General features: G+C 37.4%; 1 protein-coding gene across 1 annotated transcript in view; it reads right to left on the bottom strand.

Annotated features, from left to right (window-relative positions):
- Positions 1-22625, bottom strand: part of LOC116668659 (collagen alpha-2(I) chain-like) — a 38155-nt gene that overhangs the window by 1427 nt on the left and 14103 nt on the right. The window contains exons 3-4 of the mRNA XM_032496762.1: positions 11926-12008; positions 657-804 (exon numbers count right to left, since the gene is read on the bottom strand). The gene's annotated coding sequence lies outside the window, so the exon portion shown is untranslated. The remainder of the gene's footprint in view (positions 1-656; positions 805-11925; positions 12009-22625) is intronic.

The raw sequence follows: 22625 nt of genomic DNA, 5'->3' as shown, positions 1-22625 counted from the left end.
CACTTATTTTTAGACTGAATTTTTGACTTAGATTGTGCATAAAAGGAAATAAACAATCAGCAGTGAATGTCTTAAATATCAGCAGCATATCTGATGTGTTGAAAATCTTTAAGAAATGATTTTCCGTATAAAAAATCACATGAAATACACTATTAAAGAATACTGCTGAAACGTATACATTCCAGTACATTTGAATGCAGAATAGTAAGAAATACTACATTCCTTTTTTAAAGAGATTGAAATGAATCTAATGCAGGGCTATTTATTTACATAATTATTATACATTCTAGCTTATATAGTATTTTCCTAGAAATTGAAATGAGTTTGAAATATTCCTCAGACTGGTCATCGATATCGAGAGGACATGACCACCAGCTGACCGTCGAGTGGGACCTGGGGAATCCTTACCCCCTCCTCTGTCCTTGAAATGTACATTTCACCCACTGCTCCCGCATCATAAGCGACTTCAAAGAAGCAGCCTTGAGAAAATAATGTTATTAAGACCATCTGGACTGTATATATGCCTGAACCCTATTAAGGCCTCTTTACAAACGTTTAAGAGTCTTGCTGGTGGGTGCAGAGATCTACTCCTCTTGCGGGCACCCAAAATAAGCCTCATGTGTAAGTTCCTTTGCTTTTTAAAACTGTCCACCTACCAATTTGGAGTGGTTTTCCTGATTCTTCGGTCTCTCCTTGTTCTTTGGGTATGGAGGCCATGTTCTAATTTCACCTGGGGAACTCCTGAGGCTGTGAACCAACATTAAGGTCTCTTCCATAGGTCATTTCTATGGACAGATGGAAAAACTAAAATGCAAAAATTAAGTAACTCAGCAAAGGTCACTCAAGTTAGTGGAGCAGCAAAGCATTCTAACATCCATTATAAATAACCCTTTAGCACAGATTGGCTGTGAACTGAATATAGTTCAGGGACACAATTATACTTTGATATTTCTTAGCAAAATGTTATTCAAAGTTATTCACATCAGGGTAATATGAATGAAAACTGATGATAGCAGTTTTCACTGTATGCAGAAGAAGTGATTAATGAGTGCTTTATAGTAAGAATATTGTGTTTAATAGAATAAATCATCTTGAATTTTTTTTAGGTACAGCATTGACTATATTTATTTAATGAAAATAGTGGTGCTATGTAAGGATAAAGTTACTGCCAAATTATCATGTAATAGAATAAAACTTTAATTTTCTCCACCTATATCATGTCTCACAGATGAAATGGCTTTTTAAAAATATCACCCGGTAGGTCTTCCAGATTTCCCTTATTAAGAAAGGCTTTATTCTCATCTTTAAATTTGAATATATTTAATACAATGGTCTCCCCTTATCCTGAGGGGATATGGTCCAAGACCTCCAGTGAATCCCTAAAACCATGGATAGTACTCTGTAATACTATGTTTTCTTCCTATACATACATACAATAAGTTAGACTCAGAGATTGACAACAACAATAAAAATAAAATAGAACAATAATAACAACATATTGTAATAAAAGTAATGTGAATACGGTCTCTCTCTCCTTTTCAAAATATCTTACTGTGTAAATTTAATGCCTTTTCCTTCTTAACTAAGTACTTATTAAGCACTATGGCCATAACTGTTGCTGTTCGAGGTGCGACAGTAAAACTAGCATAAATTTCTTTTCCTTCTTCACAATTTCATGGAGAGAAGATTCCTTCTTACTGTAGATCTTAGCAACATCAGCACGTGAATTTTTTTATTTCATTAAGTCAAGAACGTTCACCTTTGCACTTAAAGGAAGCACTCTCTGGCTTCTCTTTGGCATACACAAATTGCCAGCATCACTACTCTCGTGCTTTGGGGCCATTAGTAAGTGAAGTAAGGATTACTTGAACACAGAACACTAAGATACCCTAGAGTTTGATCTGATAACCCACATAGTTACTAAGTGACTAACAGGCTGACTGAACTGGACAAAGGGATGATTCACCTCCTGGGCAGGGTGGCTCAAGATTTCATCCCTCTGTTGGGAGTGAAGCACAATTTAAAACTTATTAATTGCTTATTTCTTGAATTATCCATTTAACATTTTGGACCACAGTTGAGCAAGGGTAACTGAAACCTCAAAGTGAAACTGCAGACAAGAGGGGGTTACTGTACATGAAAATCTTGCTCTTTGTTGCAGATAGAAGACTTTGACTTATTTGTTATACTTTCCTCCCTAGGCAAATAAACCAAAATCATAATTAAATGAGTAATGGTTTAGTTTCCTTCAGTTAATAAAATGTCCTTTAATTGACAAAATTACAATTTAATCAGTAAGTTTGATTTTTATAGGTTTGCATATTTTCCTTAAAATAGATTTCGAACACCTCATTAATGTCTGACTCCACGTATGTTTGATGAAATTTTCAAATAGCCAAGTAATTATGTGAAGTATGTTATTTTTAAATCAGTCCTTTGGGATGATATTAGAACTTGAAATCTGCTACTTAACAACTTCCTATACTTATATACATGGTCAGTATTTTATAATTATACATTCAAAATTTGCTAAGTCACTATCTGTTGCTTAAATTATTTATTTTATTTCTTCAATGAAACACATGGGAGTGAATTGTGTTGGTGGAAGACAAAGAGACATATATTCTGCTTTTACATCTTCTAGTAGAAGTTTGTATAGTTACGTGCACAAACTCATTATTTTCTTAAAATATGTTGTATATCATCGTGGGAAGGTGACTGTATCAAAATTGGGAAAAATATTGAGATAAACAAAATGCTCAATATCTTCAGAGGGTTTACAGTGTAGTAAGAATATATGTCAATTAATTATTATAGAGAAAAGTTACTAAAATTCTATGAAAGTTCAGAAGAAGAAGACACATTTTTAAGACATCTTGTTGAACCAATAAACAAATGAACTAACAGTTTTAGCAAATTTTCTCACTATTCCCTGAATTGAAATATAGCACTTTGAGAAACTGCACAAATTCTTTCAATCCCTGGGGAAGCATCTAAAAAATACTGTCATGATTATCAAGGACACAAATAAGCATTGTAGAATAGCTACTTTACATTTATGTCATGAAACATGGTCTCAAACCCTCAGTGACACTGTCATTTGGTTGGGAAGGTAGTACAGTACATAAAAAATAAAAGTAATAAGTTTTATGTGACAAGGTCTGAAGGTTTGGCACATTACAATAACTGTGGCAGAAATGAAAGAAGGAGGCTGGCTCAGGAAAAGCCTCACGGAATAGGTGGTGTGACTACACTTTGAGGAGGGCATAGATGACTCAGAGGTCAGCTCTGCCATTGTAGCCTGAATGCAGCCATAGACAATATGTAAACAAATGGATGTGGATATGCTCCCAAGAACTTTACTTACGAACACCAGATTTCCTATTTTCACATATCATGAAATACTCTTCTTTTGCCTTTTTTAAAGTTAAAAAATGTAAAAATCATTCCTAACTCACAGGCCATATATATTTGGCCCATGGGCCATAGTATGCCAGCCTTTGCTTTAAAGAAAACATTTCAGAAAACCTGTGCAAGAAAGCTCATAGAATTGTTGTTTGTAACAACAACAAAAAACTGGACACAGCTCAAAAGCCCATTGAAGTAGACTGACAAAATAAACTGTGGTTTATTCATTCAATGGAATACTAACAGCAGTGACAAGAAAGAGTCACAGCTATATAGATAAACAAAATCTCAAAAACAGGTCAGTGAAAAAGCAAGTCGTGAAAAAATACATATACCAAGAATCTATTACACAGGGTTCAAAAAGAGACAGTACCAAACAATATAAACTTAAGAGATACATGCATTCTGTAATGAAAGTAAGGGAACAATTAACACAAAACTCAGTATATTTATGATCTCTGGGTGAGAAAAAAAAAGGTGATCAAAGATGGACCCACAGAAAGCTCTAAAGATATTGGGGGAAAAAATATACTGGTAATAGTCTAAGTCTTAAGAAAAGTGGTAGGTACATGGATTTGCTCATTGGTGATATGGTTCATAATTTTTACAAAGAGAAATAGAAGTCACAAAACCAATTATGTCAACAACTTGCATAAAAACCCCTGACACTCCTCCATCGCCTACAGGATTAAGGTGAAATTCCTTATATATATATATACTGCTTGAAACATTTTAGATTTTAAATGTTTCATTGAATACTGGTTATGGTTCCTTAATTTCCTGGAAGACCCTCTGCTGGTGTTCTAAATTCTGCAATGCAGTTTACAAATCCCCTCTCCTGGAGTGCTTACCATGCAAGAGGTCCTGGGTTCAATCCCCAGTACCCCTGTTTAAATAAATAAATAAATAAATAAATCTAATTATCTCCCCCACAAAAAATAAAAAATAAAATAAAATTTAAAAGTGAAATAAAATAAAGAAATCCCCCCTCCTGGAATATCTAAAATTTTAGCGAATCTTTCCATAGATACATTATTTTCTTTGTGTTTAAAAAAGACAAACATTAAAAAAAATTTGGTACTCTGAACCCATCATACCCATACATCTTTGTCCTCAATCTCATGACCATGTTACTTATTCTTAAAATTAGTTCCCCTTTCCTTAACTTACCAGGCCCTTTTGTGTATGCCATGGATGTGGGTGTTATGTCTTTTAGCTAGAATTCACTTTCATTCTTTTCCATCTGGTCTGGCAGCAAGGCCCTTACCTTTTCTATTATACCAAGATAGAGAGATAATGTTTTAGCCACCACCTATCTTCAGTTCCTGGCATGGGGTTTAGCTCATAGTAAGTGCTCAACTAACATATCCTGAATATTAGGTGAGGGATGGAATAGAATGGTAACTTCTCTAGAATATTTCAGTTTTCTTTTTGTCAATTATTTTTCAGATGCTTTCAATGAAATGAACATACAAAATAACTCTAAACAATGAAGTTAATTTTTTAAACACACATTCTAGAGTTTACCTATTGAAACAAATATCCTAGAAAGTCCCACTCCAGTGGTTATGTACTTTATCAAATGCTACAGCTGGTAAGAGTACTTTTTAAATTGTGGTAAAATACACATACATACAATTTAGCACCTCAACCATTTTTAAGTGTACAGTTCAGTAGTAAGACTATTCATTCACATTGTTGGGCAGCCCATCTCCAGAACTTTTTCATCGTGCAGAACTGAAGCTCTGTACCTATTAAACCACAGTTCATCATTTCTCCCCCATCCCAGGCCCTGGCAAGTACCATTCTACTTTCTGTCTGTATGAATTTGGCTACTCTAGACACCACACATAAGAATCGTGCATAATTGTCTTTTTATGGCTGGCTTACTTCATTTAGCATAATGTTCTCAAGATTCATCCATGTTGTAGTATGTGTCAAAGTTTCCTACCTTTTTAAGGCTGAATAATATGACATTGGATTTATATACATTTGTTTATCCTTTCATCTGTTGAATGCTTGAGTGGCTTTCCCCTTCTGGCTATTGTGACTAGTGCTGCTATGAATATGAATGTCTATTGGACACTCTGCTTTCAATATTGTATGTATATATATATGTGTGTATATATATCCAGAAGTGGAATTATTGGATCATATGGACATTCTATTTAAAATTTTTTTAGGAACTGACATAGTGTTTTCCATAGTGGCTGCACCATTTTACATTCCCACCAACAGTGCGTAGGGTTTCTGGTTTTTCTGTTTGTTTGTTTGTTTGTTTAATATATATGGTGGGCATCCTAATGGGGATGAGGTGATATCTCATTGAGGTTTGGACTGGCATTTCATAAATTGGTCAAAATATTTTTGAAACAAGTTTTGATGTTAACTTTAGAGCTACTCAAGTAAGTAAATTCCATAATTGTGTGTGCACAAAACGCTCTCCTTTGTTTTTGTCCCTTTGTCAATGCTCTACTCAGATTATCTCTCAGTGTATCACCTAAGAGATTGAATTAGGCTGACAGTTATCAACACCCCCAAAAGAGTAGCTTGAGCTAGTAAGAGGTAGTATTTTTTTTTCTCATGAAACTGGAAATATGCAATCTGGAGCTATCTGACAATTCAAAGGTGCCCAATCTTTTGTGACTTTTTGTTCTGCCCTCTTTATTTGTGTGGATTTTAACCTCATCATCGATGACTCCTATGCTCCTGGCATCATTTATATTTTCTTGGCAGGAGGAAGAGGAAAGAGAAAGGACAAAAGGCAAAATCTGGATGCCAACTGAACTGGCTAAATTTAATAAACGTTCGCAGAAGGCCTAGCAAATGACTTCCTCTGACCTCTCATTAACTAGTTCTCTGCCACCTGGCTGCCCCTTGGTCTGGGAATGCTCGGCACATTTTCCCTATTTCATCCAACAAAATTGGGATTCTGTTACTAAAAATCAGAAAGTCATGTGTATTGTGTAGACAACTGGCTCCGTTTGCTGTATCATGTATCCCTTCTATTTTCAGTGTTTCATTCTGAGGAACGGAATTAGCCTGGAAAACAGGGAGAGTTAGATTCTAGAAGCCAAAGGACAGCTTGTAAGGCAGCAGTAGGAAAAGGACCAATGCACTGTCTACCGTAAGTAAATATCTTCCAGCCTAACGTAACTACCGTAATGTGGGTTTAATTGGTTGCAGAATCACTCGAAAGTCAAATGGCAGTAAGTCAGGATACGCCTTTATTTTAAAAATACCATAATTCAAAAGTAACAAAAATATCAAAATTTAGTGTTGATTATTATCTTGAATCTGTTATATTTGCAGCTGCAAGTGCTAAAAAGTCACTTTGTCTAAAATTAGTTCTATCAAGCATCATGAGCCAAGAAAACTTACGTCATTTGTGTTATTTTGGCTTAAAAAACCTCCTGACCCAGCAACTGATCTTAATATAATCAAACAACAATTTGTTTCATTTCAAAAGCCAAAATTTGATTATTCTTGCCCAGCTAATGGAAGATCAGAGACATTCACTCTCCCCATCTGATCTGAATGCATAATTCAGCTCTAGAATTAGAAAGGAGGATTCTGGAATATAAAGAAACATAGAGGCATTTCAAGTAGCACATCAAATAGAGAATTTATTTTTTGTGTATATTGTGTCAGATGGAGATACTGAGAGGGCAGAGAGACGGAGAGAAAGTGAGAGGAGGTTTTACAATGTAAAACCTGATAAACCTTTTTATTTATTTTCATTTTGCCTCCATTCTACTTTGGGTTCCAGTGCCTTTTTTTCCTATCTCTTCTTTTCATTTTCCTTCCACTGTTAATCTGATATCATTCACTTTTAATTTAGTGTGAATGCATTTCCAAACGTAAGCTAGAGTTGCCAGAGTGCTATCTGGGAAAGCTGTCTGGTCTGTTCAAAGGTCATTCACTGCTCCTACTGACAGCTACACTGGAAGAAAAGGGACCTGGACATGACCTGAGAGGATACAGGTTACTCTGCTTTACAAGGTCCCTGCTTTACCCATCCTTGGCTTCTACACTCTTTCGCCTGTAGTCCAGGGATGATGTGAGAGCGTCACATCAACACCTTCAGCTCAGCATCTTGCTTTCTCTTCCCCGACTGTGTGAGCTCTCAGTAGAATAGCACTTTGGTCTTTTGCCCCAGAGTTTTTTGTTTGTTTGTTTGTTTGTTTTTGAATAATTTGACATCCAGAATACATGGGGCTGGAACTTCTAAAGATAGGTGGAATGCATACGAATGTAATTCTCAGAAATAGCTCAGAGGGGACTAGACAATAGGTAAATATGGATCAGAGGGTACATCATGACTGGGTGGGGAGAAGCAGGCAAAACTTCTTGACAGTTGCCTACTAGGGGGCTGGATTCAAGACTTAGGTATTTTAGTGCATTCTGTTAATATATTAACATATGTGACTATATGTTATATATATATTTAGATATATATATATATAATGACTGCCACTATGAGCACTTTATGGATACTCAAAAAAAAACAACAAAGAGAGGATAAAAACTCAAGAGCAATGGCACTGATTTAGGAGAACTCACTGTTTTTTACTTCCTTGGAATGCATCACAAGAAGTAGGTATAAAAGTATGTTAAATAAAATAATACCTATAAAATGTCTCATTCATGCCTAGTACATGGAAGGCACTAAAAATGCAAATGTATAATTATATTAGCCTTTTATACATTTATTGTGTCATAATTACACCATATTATAATGCGTTATATCACTTTATCATTAACAGGTGCTTTATGAGATTATCTTTAAGTTTCTTATTGTTATGACTTGTGTTCCTCTAGAACAGTTTTCTATTCATACATTTCCCTAACCGGTGGGTACATTAGTGTGGATTTTTATTAAATCCTGCTGAGAATAATAAGTCATATCTATACCTAAAATTAATGTTCCAAGTTCCTATAATTCAAAATGTCAGAATAATTTCTGTCATTGAGTCAGGGGGTATCTCTTGGCCTCCCAGTTTCTCTGCTATTTTGTCTGGATTTATATTTAAGCATTTGGCTTTCATTTTTATCTCAAGTTCAGCCAGGCTGGAAGAGTAGAATAGTAATACCAGCTGGCATAGAGCTGAGCCTGTATCAGCATATCGATGTTCCTGCGTCAGCATATTGATGCTAGCGACACCAAAATGTCTCTCTGTCTCAGAAAAACTGCCGCACATTGGCATTAAACAGCATGGGGACACAAGGGAGCGGGTAGAAATTACCGCGTAGAGTGGATGCACGGCTGCCCATTCGAAGAGAGGATGTTTCACAGCGAGGTGGTGCGTTATCACAAGGACGTGAAACAAATCAGCGGATCCCAGCCGTTTGTAATAAATGAGTATGTGACTGGTCATTGATGCTAAACTATTGAGAGCAGAACACTTTTGATTTTGAGTGTGATTAAAACCAAAACTCACTGTGATGAAGGTGTTTATGAAAAAAATCCTGAAACTATTGCTCAATCCTAATAGGAAGGTAACTAGCTAATTCATTACTTTTTGTACTTTTTAATTGAAGGAAAACATATACAGAAAGGTGCTCCATCATACCCATCCAGCTCAATGAATTTTCATACATCTATCTCACTCCTGTAACTTCCACCAGGATCAAAATATAGTACATACTGGCAGTATTCCTCCTGCCTCCTGACAGTCGTTACCCATAGTTTTCTCTCCAAAGATAATCACTAACCTGAATTCTTACACAGTACGTTAGTTGTATTTGGGGTTTTTTTTTTTTTTTACATTTTTTTATTGAGTTATAGTCATTTTACAATGTGTGTCAAATTCCAGTGTAGAGCACAATTTTTCACTTATACCTGAACGTACATATATTCATTGTCACATTTTTTTTCACTGTGAGCTACCACAAGATCTTGTATATGTTTCCCTGTGCTGTACAGTATAATCTTGTTTATCTATTCTACATTTTGAAATCCCAGTCTGTCCCTTCCCACCTCCCACCCCCTTGGCAACCACAAGTTTGTGTTCTATGTCTATGAGTCTGTTTCTGTTTTATATATAAGTTCATTTGTCTTTTTTTTTTTAAGTTTCTGCCTATGAGTGATCTCATATGGTATTTTTCTTTCTCTTTCTGGCTTATTTCACTTAAAATGACATTCTCCAGGAGCATCCATGTTGCTGCAAATGGCGTTATGTTGTCAGTTTTTATGACTGAATGGTATTCCATTGTATAAATATACCATGACTTCTTCATCCAGTCATCTGTTGATGGACATTTAGGTTGTTTCCATGCCTTGGCTATTGTAAATAGTGCTGCTATGAACATTGGGGTGCAGGTGTCATCCTGAAGTAGGGTTCCTTCTGGATATATGCCCAGGAGCGGGATTCCTGGGTCATATGGTAAGTCTATTCCTAGTCTTTTGAGGAATCTTCATACTGTTTTCCATAGTGGCTGCACCAAACTGCATTCCCACCAGCAGTGTAGGAGGGTTCCCTTTTCTCCACAGCCTCTCCAGCATTTGTCATTTGTGGAAGTTGTATTTGTGTTTGAACATAATTTTAGGCCAGTTTTGAGAGTGGGTTATCAAATGTATGTTTTAGAAAGGTTATCCTGCAGCAGCAGGAAGAACAACTTGAGCCCCAAAGACTGGGAGAAAGATGATTGAAATAGTTCAGGCAGAGCAGGATAAAGAGTTAACAGGCAGCAGAGTAGACCTGGAAAAGAAGAAGCACAAGTGTGTCTGGTTTGTATGGAGTAGGAAGGGTCCAGACTGACAAACAGTTTTCTAGCTTTGATAACTGGGGATGGAGGTGGTTCCATTCACCAAGAAGACGGAGCCTGTTTTAGGGGGAAAATAAATGAGTTCGCTACTGGACAAACTGAGAATATGGAGATACTGACATACTGTGAGGTGCAATGTGGCGAGGAGATAGGTAGTATTCAAGATATTAGGAAGTTAGAATGCAATGTCTTTATTGATTCCATGTGTGGGGGAAGGACACATTAAAGAAATAACCAGGTGAGTGATGATCCTCAGGACTCTGGCTTGGACAAGTTGACAATCACTGAGCCAGGAGAGCTCATGAGTTTTGGACACATTGAGCCTGAGGAACTTGTGAGGAATCTGAACAGAGATAGGCTATGAGTAATTGGATATATGATGGGTCTGGGCTCAAAATATGGATATTTTGAAGAAGAAGAAGACTAAAATAAGATATTTTAGACCACCCTGGAAAGTATAGAGTGTTCCACAGACTGCTATTAGCTATTATTTTTTGTTGACTCAGTTTGAAAAGCCCTGATAGTGATAGCCAACTAGCCCATGATTAATTGCTGGAAGAGAAACATCATCTGTGGTTTTGTGGAGGTAAAAGAAGAGACCAGCATTGTGTCACTGATAACAACGGCATCGTGCCAGTCTTAGAAGCCATTTCAGCTGGTGTTCATCAGAAATTATGCACCTAAATTGTAACTGTGAGGCAATTCAATTCTGTAAGAAAGGGATGTTAATTTATTCTTTAAAACTGGTTACTATCAATTGTTGCACAAAAAAAATTGCCTTTAGTTGGGTCAGTAATTGGTTGGAACTGAGGATTCTTCTATACTCCAGAGTGAAAAGCCCTGTTATCAGGAATTTTTTTTTTTTTTTTTGCTATGTCACTGAAAACTAGGAAGAGGACATTGACATCACCTTCATTTTCTGATCCTGGTGATTCACCTGGGAACCAGGGAGGCATTAATAAGAAAGTAGTGTAGTGCTTGAGTTTGAAGTGCTTGGACTAAGTAGAAAAATCTGAAAAAGCTCTGTAAGAACATCACTGGATGTTTTAGACAAGTCCCATATGTATATGTAAGGTTTTATATATATATAAATAAATAAAACTCAGTCATGAGAAAGAAGGAAATCCTGCCATTTGTAACAACATAGAAACATGGGTGGACCTTGAGAGCATTAGGCTAAGTGAAATAAGCCAGAGAGAGAAAAACAAATACTGCATAGCATCACTTATATGTGGATTCTTAAGAAATAAAAGAAAAAAGAAAAAGAAAGTCAAACTCATAGAAACAGAGAGTAGAAAAGTAGTTGCCAGGGGATATGGGGGTGGGGAAAACAGGGAGAAGTTGGTAAAAAGGTACCAACTTTCAGCTATAAGATGAATAAGGTCTGAGGATCTACTGTATGACATGATGACTATAGCTTAACACTGTACTGTATAATTGCAATTTGCTAAGAGAGTAGAGCTTAAATGTTCTCACCAAAAAATAAAAACAAAAGAGAGATAAATAACGTGCGGTGATCAATGTGTTAATTAAGCAGATGGGAGGAATTCCTTGACAATGTGTACGTATAACAATCATAATGTACAGTTAAATACCTTATAGTTTTATATGCCAATTATACCTCAGTAAAACTGAAGTAAAGAAAATGAAAAGGAAAGAAAAGAAAAAAAAAGAACAAACTTGAAGAGGAATAATAAACTGGACAAGAGAAACCACTGATTCATTCCACCAGTCAGAATACATACTCACCAAGACTATGCCGAGTACTGGGGTCACCAAGTATAAATATGCCTCTTCTCTCAGGGTCTTTATACATTAGTGGAGAGAAAAACCTGTAAATAATTATCATGAAAAATATTAATTACGATAAAGGAGATATAAGCAACACACAATAAGAGAATAGAGGAAGAAGGCACTTAATATTCCCAGTAGAGAATCTGTCACAGATAAAATAGTATGAAATTAGAGTACAGGGTGAGTTGGATTTCAAACAGGCAAGAAAGCTTGGAGAGGCTCCCATTAGCCAAATTTATGATAATCTGAGATAAAAGATGACAGTAATTAATTATAGTAGATTGAGTGAAAAACATCCTCAGATCCATAGTGATACCCGAGAAAGAGAGAGGGAGAGAAGAAATAGGAGTGGAGGTGGTTGGGAGAAGGAAAGCTATTTCATGTAGAGGGAATGATAACATCAAAAAAAAAAATTACCTCCAATAATCCTTGATTCAGACACGACTCATGAACAGAAGCTAAAACCATTGGGTCAAATGATTCTGGAGAATGTGATATTTGAACAGTGCCAAAGTACCACCCCGGAGTTTACTTACTAGTTACAAAGGGAAAAGTGTGTCTTTACAACGGACTGGTCTGGGGACACAGCCTGAACCGAGCAATCAAGTTTAGCATCTCCTAGAGTGAGTCATGCCTTCTGAGGAGGTGAAATCGGATGTATACACCATCACTCTGGAGGTGTTTTTGGCCAAAACATTAAACCTGAATCTATTCAAATTTCCAAACCCAATTTCCACTTTACAGGAACTACGGGGAAGAGAGGAACAAGTTAAACAACATTATAAGAAACAATCAAGTTCAGGATGCAGGGCATTCTGCAATAAAACTGGCCTGGACTTTTGAAGGTTAATAGTGCTTTATGGGAAAAAAATGGTGGGGCTGTCCTACATTAAAAGAGTCAAGAGAGGTAAGGACAAAACACAATGTGTGAGCCTTGACTGAGCCCCTGTTAAAAAACCAGATCGTTATTAAGGATGTTTTGGGGGAAAACTGGGAGGAAATTTGAATATAAACTGGATATTTAGTTATATTGTACAATTGTTAATCTTCTTAGCTGTGACAAGGAAACTGTGGGTATTTAGGAGAATAGATGTATTCTTTGGGGGTACTTGAAGTTTAAAATGTCAGTGGCACATTTTCAAATGATTCAACAAAAAGGTGTATATATTTGGCAAAATTGTTGAAACTAAATTGAGGGTTTATAGGCGTTCCATGCACTATTCTTTCAAGTTTTTTGTGTGATTGAAAATTTTCAAAATAAAGATGTAAAAATATTATAAGCTAGGAGAGAGCTTAAAATGATATTTGAGCCTAACAAATCATCTTGTGCCATTTTTGTCTCATAATATTTATAAATGAACCATAATCTCTATCCATTTCAGTTATTTCTTGAATTCTATTTGCATAATTTAATTTTCCAGCACAGGCATACTTAATTTTTCTTATATGGTATTATGAGTACACCATAGCTTAATGACGACGTATACGGGCTCTGGAGTAAGTACTCTGTTTCTGTTTCTAAATTCCATGAACAAGGACTTTGTTCTTTTCACTACTGTGTCTTCAGGGTTTAGACACCTGGACAACAGAGAGTGCTCAAATAATACTTTAAAAAAAAACTTCTAATTTTGGAAAAATTTCAGACTTACAAAAAAGTTGCAAAGATAATAGAGTTCTATTTACCCTTCACCCAGCATCCTGAAATATTAACCTCTTATATAACCATAACACGAGGATCAAAACCAGGTGAATAATGTTGAAAAATGCATAATCTACACCAAATAATACTTTTCAAATGAATGAGTCTGTAGAATAGGCAAAATAACATTGCTGCCTCAAGAACATAACCCTCAGCAAGTGTCCACGCTCATTTATAATAAAGGGCATCATTTTGATGATTTCTGCCCCTCTGGAGTTTCTACATAGAAAGGGCAGAGGCAGAAATTGACACATTGCAACTGATGGTGCTTCAGTAAAAAAAAAAAAAAAGAAGGGGGAGAGGGACAGGAATCTGGTTGGAAGCAGAACTAGGGGACTTGAAGATGTATTTGCATCCCAAGCATTGTTTGTGTTTGGCTTTTAGTTTATCTGGCACTGCTGTCTTCCTGCCGTCAGTCAAGTCTAGGTCCTGGATCACTCTGGATTTAGGCATGATACAGGGCCATCTCCATACCCGTGCTGCAAGGATTCATTCATTCAACACTTACTGAACCCTGACTATAAGCCCTGAGCAAACCCATGGGGATTCAATGACCAACCAACCAACCAAGCAAATATATAAACAAACAAGCTAACAACCAAACCAAACAAAAAACAAACACAAACCCCTTCCCTTCAAGGAATTCAGTCTAGTTGGGGTAAAAGATTAACAGCCAATGATAAAAATAACTGATGAAGTAAATGTAGTCACAGAGCCACTTCTCCAAGACTCCACTGAAAGCACCAGGGAACCAGGAGAGAGCTGCTGACCCCAGGCAACAGAAGAGAGACACTACCAGAATTCTGAGAAAGTTGTACTCACATTTCCACCCAAAGTGGCACTACCACAGAATGTTAGGCTTTCCTATCTTGGGAGGGAGACTGCCTCAAAGATAAGCTGGAGTCTTACACAATCCTTTTCATGCAACCTCAGGGCTTCCTGTGTCAAATCTCTGATTTGCTCCCTGAGTTTACGCCCCTCCACACCCCGACTCTTGGTGCCTGCCTGCTCCCTCTGGCCTGACATCAGATATTTCTGGATTTAGACGAGTAAGAATGTTGGCCTGTATTACTATGGTGGTTTTAAGTCCCTCCAAAAGTCACCTAATATCATCTGAGCCTCTTTCAGGCTCTAATTCTGTGTCCACTGTGTGACAGCAGGATGTTTAACATATCACCACAAAGTAATGTCTCTTAACAGACATCCTCAGCCTTTCTGGTCTTATTGTAGGAGACAGTTCTTTTCTTAACTTTCTGTAGATGGCTCTCTCATGCCATGTATAAATGCAGACTACACCAGACTCAAGCAAAAACAAGCAATAACATTTTTCTCCATTTGCTGCTATTCAATGCAACACTGCAATTTCTGGGTGCTGAATTTCCAGTGAGTACAGGAAAGATGTATTGCCCAAGTTCTAGTATTATATTCGGCTTTAACCAAATGAGGATTGAAACTCATACCCCTATTAAAATCAAATCCTCATATATTTCAAATGCAGTAAAACAAAACCAAAAAACATACTGATAACTAAGACCAAAACATTATCAGGCAATCAGGATATCTGATTCATGCTTTGAGAAACACAGTAAGTCACACTCTGATTACAGCATTTCAAATTGGTAGACTAAAGAGTTCCCTTATGAATTAAATACTTTCATCTCAAAAACATTGAGTCTATATAAAAACTTATCATTTTCATGATTTTAAACATAGCATTTAAGTTACAGCCATTTAATCATTGAGTCCATGCAATTGCTTATACTGAGCATAACTATGGTGAACATGTAAAAATTACTTCTCAATAATGCAGATGAACATCTTATATCTTTTCCCATTAATGTGAATATGGAAAATGAACATCTTATATCTTTCTCCATTAATGTGAATATGTAAAATTTTCAACTGAGTTGATTTACATGGGGTCATAATTATAAAACATCCAAGAAACAACTTTAAAATCAATGCCAAATATAAAAGGTACACATGAATGAGTAAGTATAAAAAAACTGCAGCCACAAGCTATTAAACATGTAATTAAAATGGATTTATTGCTTTTGGCTTTGATTTTTTTTCCTCTCTGTTACTGAATCATTATGGGGATCCCTTGAGTTCAATTGTAATTATACACATACACATTATAATGTTTCACCTATACATATAATGCATATATAGTCTTTAAAGCTGAAATAATATAACAATATATATGCAAATTTAAATGTGTAAAATTCAGGTAATTAAAAATTATGATTCCCTAGGCAGCATTAACATACAGATAGTTATGAATCACTGCATTGTATGTTAAATTTATATCACAATCCATCTCTATGGCAAGGTGGATTTATGGTCTATGTGGTGAATTCTTTAAATTTCATAACTTACATTCTTTAAGTATTAGGCATAGATTTCTATGTTTAATAATTCTATTCTATATTTAAAGGCTTTGTTTCTGTCCTAGACAGGCAATCATCCCCTGCACAGGGTTCCCTGCCAAGCAAAGTAGCCCAAGATGATTGCACAAGTGTAAGTGGCTATGATGACATCTCACGATCCTGTTCCTTCGAGCACAGCTGAGGTAAAGGGTAGGTAGACACCCTACCCAGCTTTCCGCAACAGATGGACTTGTCAAGGGCCTGAAAGGTGATCAGAATTGAGGGTTTTGCACAAGAGAGAGCAGGTAAATCATAGAATAATCATATTCTCTCATTGATTTGGAATGTGAGATTCAGAGAGAGCTGAGCAGTTGGTAGATAGGATAAAATAATTAAAAAGATGAGGAGAAAGAAGCTGAAACATGTCAATAGGGGACTATGTAACAAGGATTCATAAAGCCTTGTTCCCTGAGGTGGCAGTGAGGTAAGCCAGTTGCTAGAGCTGGTCCTATGCAACCTTCTAGGTCAGACTCTGTTACAGGTTGAATCGTGTCCCCCTCAAAACAAATGTTGAAGTCCTAACACCTGGTACCTCTGATTGTGACCTTATTTGGAAAAAAGGTCTTTGCAGATGTAATCAAGTTAAGATGGGATGGTTAGAGCGGGCCCTAAGCTAATATGACCAGTGTCCTCTTAGGAAGGGAAGAACGGCCTGTGATGATGGAGGCAGAGCTCGAAGTGCTGCAGCTGTAAGCCAGCGGACACCAGGAATGGCCAGCGAACGGCCGGGAGCTGGGAAGAGGCAGGGAAGGATTCTCCCTTGCAGGTTTCAGACACCTTGATTTCTGACTTCCAGCCTCCAGAACCAGGAGATGATACATTTCCGTTGCTTTAAACCACTCACTTTGTGGTACTTTGTTCTGGAAGCCCTTGGTCACTGATCTGTCTCTGAGTCACCTCGACCACGTGTCCGTCCTATCCTCTCATGAAGACTGGTTGTCTGGCTTCTGGATTCCATCAAATATAAAGTGAATGGACTCTGTGCTCCTTGCAACCAAAATATGAGTATCAGTTGGAACCAGGAGCAGGGAGTACACAACAGAGGACACGTGGAATTGATTGTGGTGATGGGGCAGGGGAATGGGCAGCGAGAATTCCCTCTGTACCATGGGTGAAGTGATGCTGGCCTGTGCTTTGTAATGATGGAAGAATAATTAAGCCATAACCTGTTGTCTCCAGATACTTAGATAAAATCTCCACCAAAGGCAAGTCTTTGAGGGCTTTTGTAACTTACAGACTAGGTCCATAAGGCCTGCAAGGTCAGCTGAATTCCTGCTTAGCCCATCTCTCCATGTAATAATTGAGGGCATAAGTGGCCGAGTTTGGAATCCAAATGAGAAAATCTGAGAAATGGGAGAGGTTAAGTGACTCGCTCAAGGTCACATCAATTTTATGTTATGTGCATTTTACTGCAATATAAAAAAAGTAAATAAAAGCACTTAGGTTATTGTGAGTAAGGCAACAAAAAAATAAAGAAAAATTAATTATTTGAAATGCAAAAGGGTGTACTGAGGATTTGATGTGTGAACATTTTAAGGCTGAAGTTGGAACAAGATCTATGTCAACGGCCTCATACCCTCCACTGAATGTGATCTGTTGGACCAATGAAACCAGTGAAGGACTTGTCCCTAGAGAGGTTTTATTAATTTAGCATGAATGTTTTGCTGAAATGTCCTACTAGGTAATGGGACAAAAATTTAGGATAATCTAATTTTTATGATATTTACAGAATGGCTAAAAAAATGGAGAGGGTCTTACTGCATTTAATACTTTGGAAATATTGGGGGAAATTAAATTATAAAAGACATAAGGAGATAGTGATCAAGTACTTACTTTTTAATACTTTGCCTGAAAGAACTCACAGAATTCAGTTCCATAATGTTTACCTGAAATATGCAGTCAGTTTACCTGAAATGTGAAAGGAGAATTTAACTTTTCTAGCCGATATGTATTTCTTATATATCCCTGGTGCCAGTCCGCTCCTTAAATAGAGGGTTCAAAACAAAGGTGGAAACCCTCTGTGTTGTCCCCCACTGTCTGTCCTATTCTCTGGGTGATTAAATATAATTGAATATTAGACCTAAGATTGATTCCTGATGAGGAGAAGGGAAGATAAAGTATCTTCTGGTTTTCTTTTGGCAGAATAAAAACCACACCAACCTGTAACCTCTCTCCTTTGCCCCCATAATCAAACAAACCAACAAACAAGCTGGCAAATACATTCTTGCACTAACAGCTCCTGTGTTTCTCTGAGCATCTTCTAACAACACAGAGATTACTCCCACTCTGGAGACAAGTTTTCCGCTCTTCACCAAGAAAATGCACATGTTTGGAACATGGTAACCGGTCAAGGATAGGCAAGAGAGGGAAAGAGGGGAACAGACACTATTCAAAGGTCGACTCTTCTAATCCTTCCAATCCTGCTGTGGTGCAGGGAGAGCTATCTCCATGTTTCAGGAAGCGAAAGTGTTTATTCACTCAGTCAAGATCACTTAGTCAGTGATAGAGCTTGGTTCTGTCTGACTCCAAGCCAGGTGCTTTTTCTAGTACCTCACAGAGCGTCTCATATTAAGAGAATATTTATTCAGGGATAAAGTGATTTTTGTTTAACAATTTCCATAAATATTGTTTCCTTCAGATCCTGCAACAGCTAAGACTCCTTTTCTTAGGATAGTACAGGGATACGTGTGTGTACAAACACCACCCTCCAAGTCATAAAAGTGATAACAATCTGCTAATTGGTGTTTCCCAGGTTTCCTAGGTGTCTTTGATATTCTTAAATAAGTCAACTTACGCCAGTGAATGCCTTTTTCAGCACAGCAGCTGGATAATACATATTTTGAAACGATGATAACCAATAATGATCAGGCTCCCGTTGAAGCTGTCAAAAATTTGGTATTACATAAAGCACTCTCTGAATTTGGAAAATCTCTAGTAAGCTGATCTTAGAAAAAGGAACAGACCATGATCTACGTAATTTAATCCACAAATACAACGCAAACTTTGCTATTTTAACTTCACTGTGTCTGCTTTCTCTTTTGCTCATTAATCAAAACTATTCTGTTTCTTGGCTTGGAGGAGATGATGCTAACAAAATATACTGTAATTGTTTAGAAGTGATTTTCTCCAGAGATCCAGGAAGCTTAAGTAGTTGAGTTTCCTATTACTTTCTGACCCCCCTGGGTTTTACATTAGTTCTGCAACTGACTTTCTTGTCTGGTGTATTTGTAAGAGTAAACGATTAGGTAGGAGAGGCTCCAGGGGACTGTTCTTGGCAGTAGCAGGTTGTGCTTAACTACTTTCGACTTGCGTGCACCTGATGCTGTCGGTTATTAACAGAGTTTGTAGGAATCAATGAGCACAATATCTCTTTGCTTAATAGGTGTACGCAACGGAAAAAAAGATGTAATAACATTTATCTGCAGGTGCATCCTATGGTCTTAATCCAAGAAACAGAATTTTGTGGAGTTCTTGACAGCTGTTTTACTTGCTCTATGTTTTCATTGCACAGGTTGAGCCATGAATATTCAAAACATGGTCTGCCTGACTACACCACCCATGGGAAAAATCAACAAGAAGCAATGTATGTGATAGAAAGTCATGGGCAGCAAAGCCTGCTGCAAATGCAGTGGTAGGAATAAAGGATAAACAAACCAGAATGATGGCAGAGAGAATTAGCGGAGGATTTTACAAAATGAAAACTTGATACCAGTGCCGAAGTTATAATATCAGTGAATGCCCTTGGATACCTGGAGGACCCTGATGACCTATGATTCATCTAAATTGTCTCAGTGCTGGAAATTAAACCAAGCTTTGTGACTGTTCAGAGAAAATTCAAAGTGTTAAAGTTTTCATATCCTTGCTCAACCATCTTTCTAGGGAAGAAATTACTTACCTTTCTTTCCTCTCTTTCCTTCCTTCCTTTTCTTTTCCTTCTCCACCTCCACCTACTTTTTCTCTCCTTACATCCCTCCTCTTCTTTTTTTCTGAAGCTACTAGGCCTTCTTTGCTGCTGGATGGGAAGAAAAGCTGGAAAAATGAAAGCCAGATGACTGTTCATGACGAACAGGGAAGGAGCCCTTCAGAGGGAAAAATCTTCCACTCCTAGCTAAGTGGTTGAAGGCTGCAGTTGTGACGGCCAGCAGGAGGGAGGGAGAGGACAGAGAAAGGTAGGTTCAGGTGGAGAGGTCTATAGAAGTGTGGAGCTTAATGGCAGATGGGACTTCTAGGGGAAAGGAAACGTATCATAAATATTTATTGCAATGGGTGCATGATGTAATCTCTGTGTCTACATTTCCAGCCAAACTAATGAATTTTGCCTCTCTCTCTCTCTCTCTCTCTCTGTGTGTGTTTGTAGATCTCTTATGTCTGGGTGTTAGGTAAAAGCAGAGCCGACCCGCTCTGGCCCATGGAAGAAATAGTACGGAAAAATTATTTAAAACCAAGAATCCCTTCCTTCACTGTCCTCTAAATTATCTACTAGAGTCAAATGAGACTACTCAGTGCTTCCTGAATGTTGTGCCCCTTCTTAACCTCTGCACTTTTGTGCCTGGCCTCTCAGCCTTAAGAGCCTCCATCACTTCCGTTCCACTCGGCCGTCAAAATCCTACTAAACTTACAAAGTTTAAATACCATCTTTCCCTTGAAGCTTTCTCTGACTCCCTGGCTGGAAATTATCTTTACTTCTTATTCTTTGTCCGCAGCTCTTTCAAGCCCCTCATCACCCACCGCCTCGTATTACGGCCACATGGGTGTGTCTGTCTACTGAGCATGTGAGTTGCTCCTATGAAGGAATTCTGTTCTGTGCGTCCCTGTGTCCCACCTAAATCCTGGATCAGTGTCCTTAATAGGTGCTTGGTAAACATCGATGGAACAATACTGCGCTTGGTTCACCAACTATAGTTTTTTGCCTGCATCTTCTTTTGTCATTTATGGGTTATTATTTCTTTTTAAAAGCTTTTTTGTGGGTAAAATTTCCTTCCCATGGTACAACATTGAAAGGTAGCATTGACAATAACAAATTGCAACAGTCAATATAGCTCTAAAACAGACAAGATGAAAAGACAATCAAGAAATCCTGTAGAGGGTACTATTTGTATTCCAATAACTGAGTTATGATAGGTGCTCATCCATTTGGGAAATGTATTTACAAACTAAAATTGTGTGGAAGTGAAAGACAGCAAAACTGTCATTCTGAAGATTTTTTTTTATGAGAATGGAAGGGGGTGCATGCTGTTATCTATCTTTGTCTTAAATTAAAAGAAGAATTGCAAAATGCAGACCATTCCAGAGTCAGAAAACGTAAGTAACTCGAGGTGATAATTAGAGGTGGTTTTTATATTTCCCTCGTGAAAAGAATGGAAACGTATGGCTGTGCCCATTTCTCAGTTTTATATTGTCCCTGTGCCCTCTGGCAAGTAAGAAGAGGAGTTCTGACTTGAGACACTGCTTGGAAGAAATAATGAGATCCCACAGAAAATGAAAGCACACAGCTATATATATCAACACAGATGAGTTTCAAAAACACATTGATTAGTGGAAAAGCAAATCAGAGAAGAAAATGGGCAGGGTGAGCCCCCTTCCGTAAAGATAAAAAGCAGAGAAAACAAAACAATATGTTGTGGAGAGATACGTGTATAGTGTTAAAACATAAGGAAAATAGGGAATGTTAATGCAAAGTTGAAGAACTGATCTTTATACTTTGAAGAGGCAGAAGGGAAGGTAAATTTAGGAGGGAATAAAAGGAGTCTTCAAAGATACAAATGATGTTTTATTTCTTAAGTTGGGGAGTGGATTTTTTAAATTGTACCTGTCTGTTATATACACTTCTGTGTATAGGATAGAATTAATGTTTAAAAGTAAATATATACTGTGACTTCACAGCCCTGTTGCAAAACTGGTGTGTATATAACAGCTTGTGTCAAAGGTTATACAAGACTACAAGATAGACATAGCATTTTTAGTCAAAGTGCTATGGGCAAAACATTTGAAAATGAAAGCATACTGGATTATTTTATGGAATAAAACAAAGCATTTGGATGAGGTTTCTAAGATAAAATACAAATCTTGCCAAGAAAGTTATTGTTTGCAGGAGCCGTTTTAAACTTGACCCCACACCACACGAGATGCTCATTCATTGTCCTCTGCAGCAATGGATGGCGCAGAGAAAGAATCTGGCAAGTCCCAAGGAGGCAGAGAGGTGTGTAGCCTGAACCAACAGGGAGAGTAGACTCACGCCTTATCTCCAAACACAGCAAAGGGGTATTTATAATATAACCTGTAGCGTATGGTACTATATAAGCTTGCTTCCTTTTTGCTATTTTAGAGAACACTGAGCAAACTCCTAGAGGGCTATGCTGAAATAGCTATTATTTTTGGTGCCCCCTAGAGGTTCTTGGGGACACAGTAATAAATTAGTCTGATTCTCAAGTGACATTTGTACCACAGAAGGCATAGAAGAAGGGGTGAGGAATTCTGGGGAGTTTACAGGGCAGGTAACACACCTACAACACAAGAGCTATCAACAA

This window comes from Camelus ferus, chromosome 14, assembly GCF_009834535.1.
Source record: "Camelus ferus isolate YT-003-E chromosome 14, BCGSAC_Cfer_1.0, whole genome shotgun sequence".
NCBI classification, from domain to species: Eukaryota; Metazoa; Chordata; class Mammalia; order Artiodactyla; family Camelidae; genus Camelus; species Camelus ferus.
Note: the sequence above shows the minus strand (reverse complement) of the source record. Positions and strands in the feature narration are given on the sequence as shown.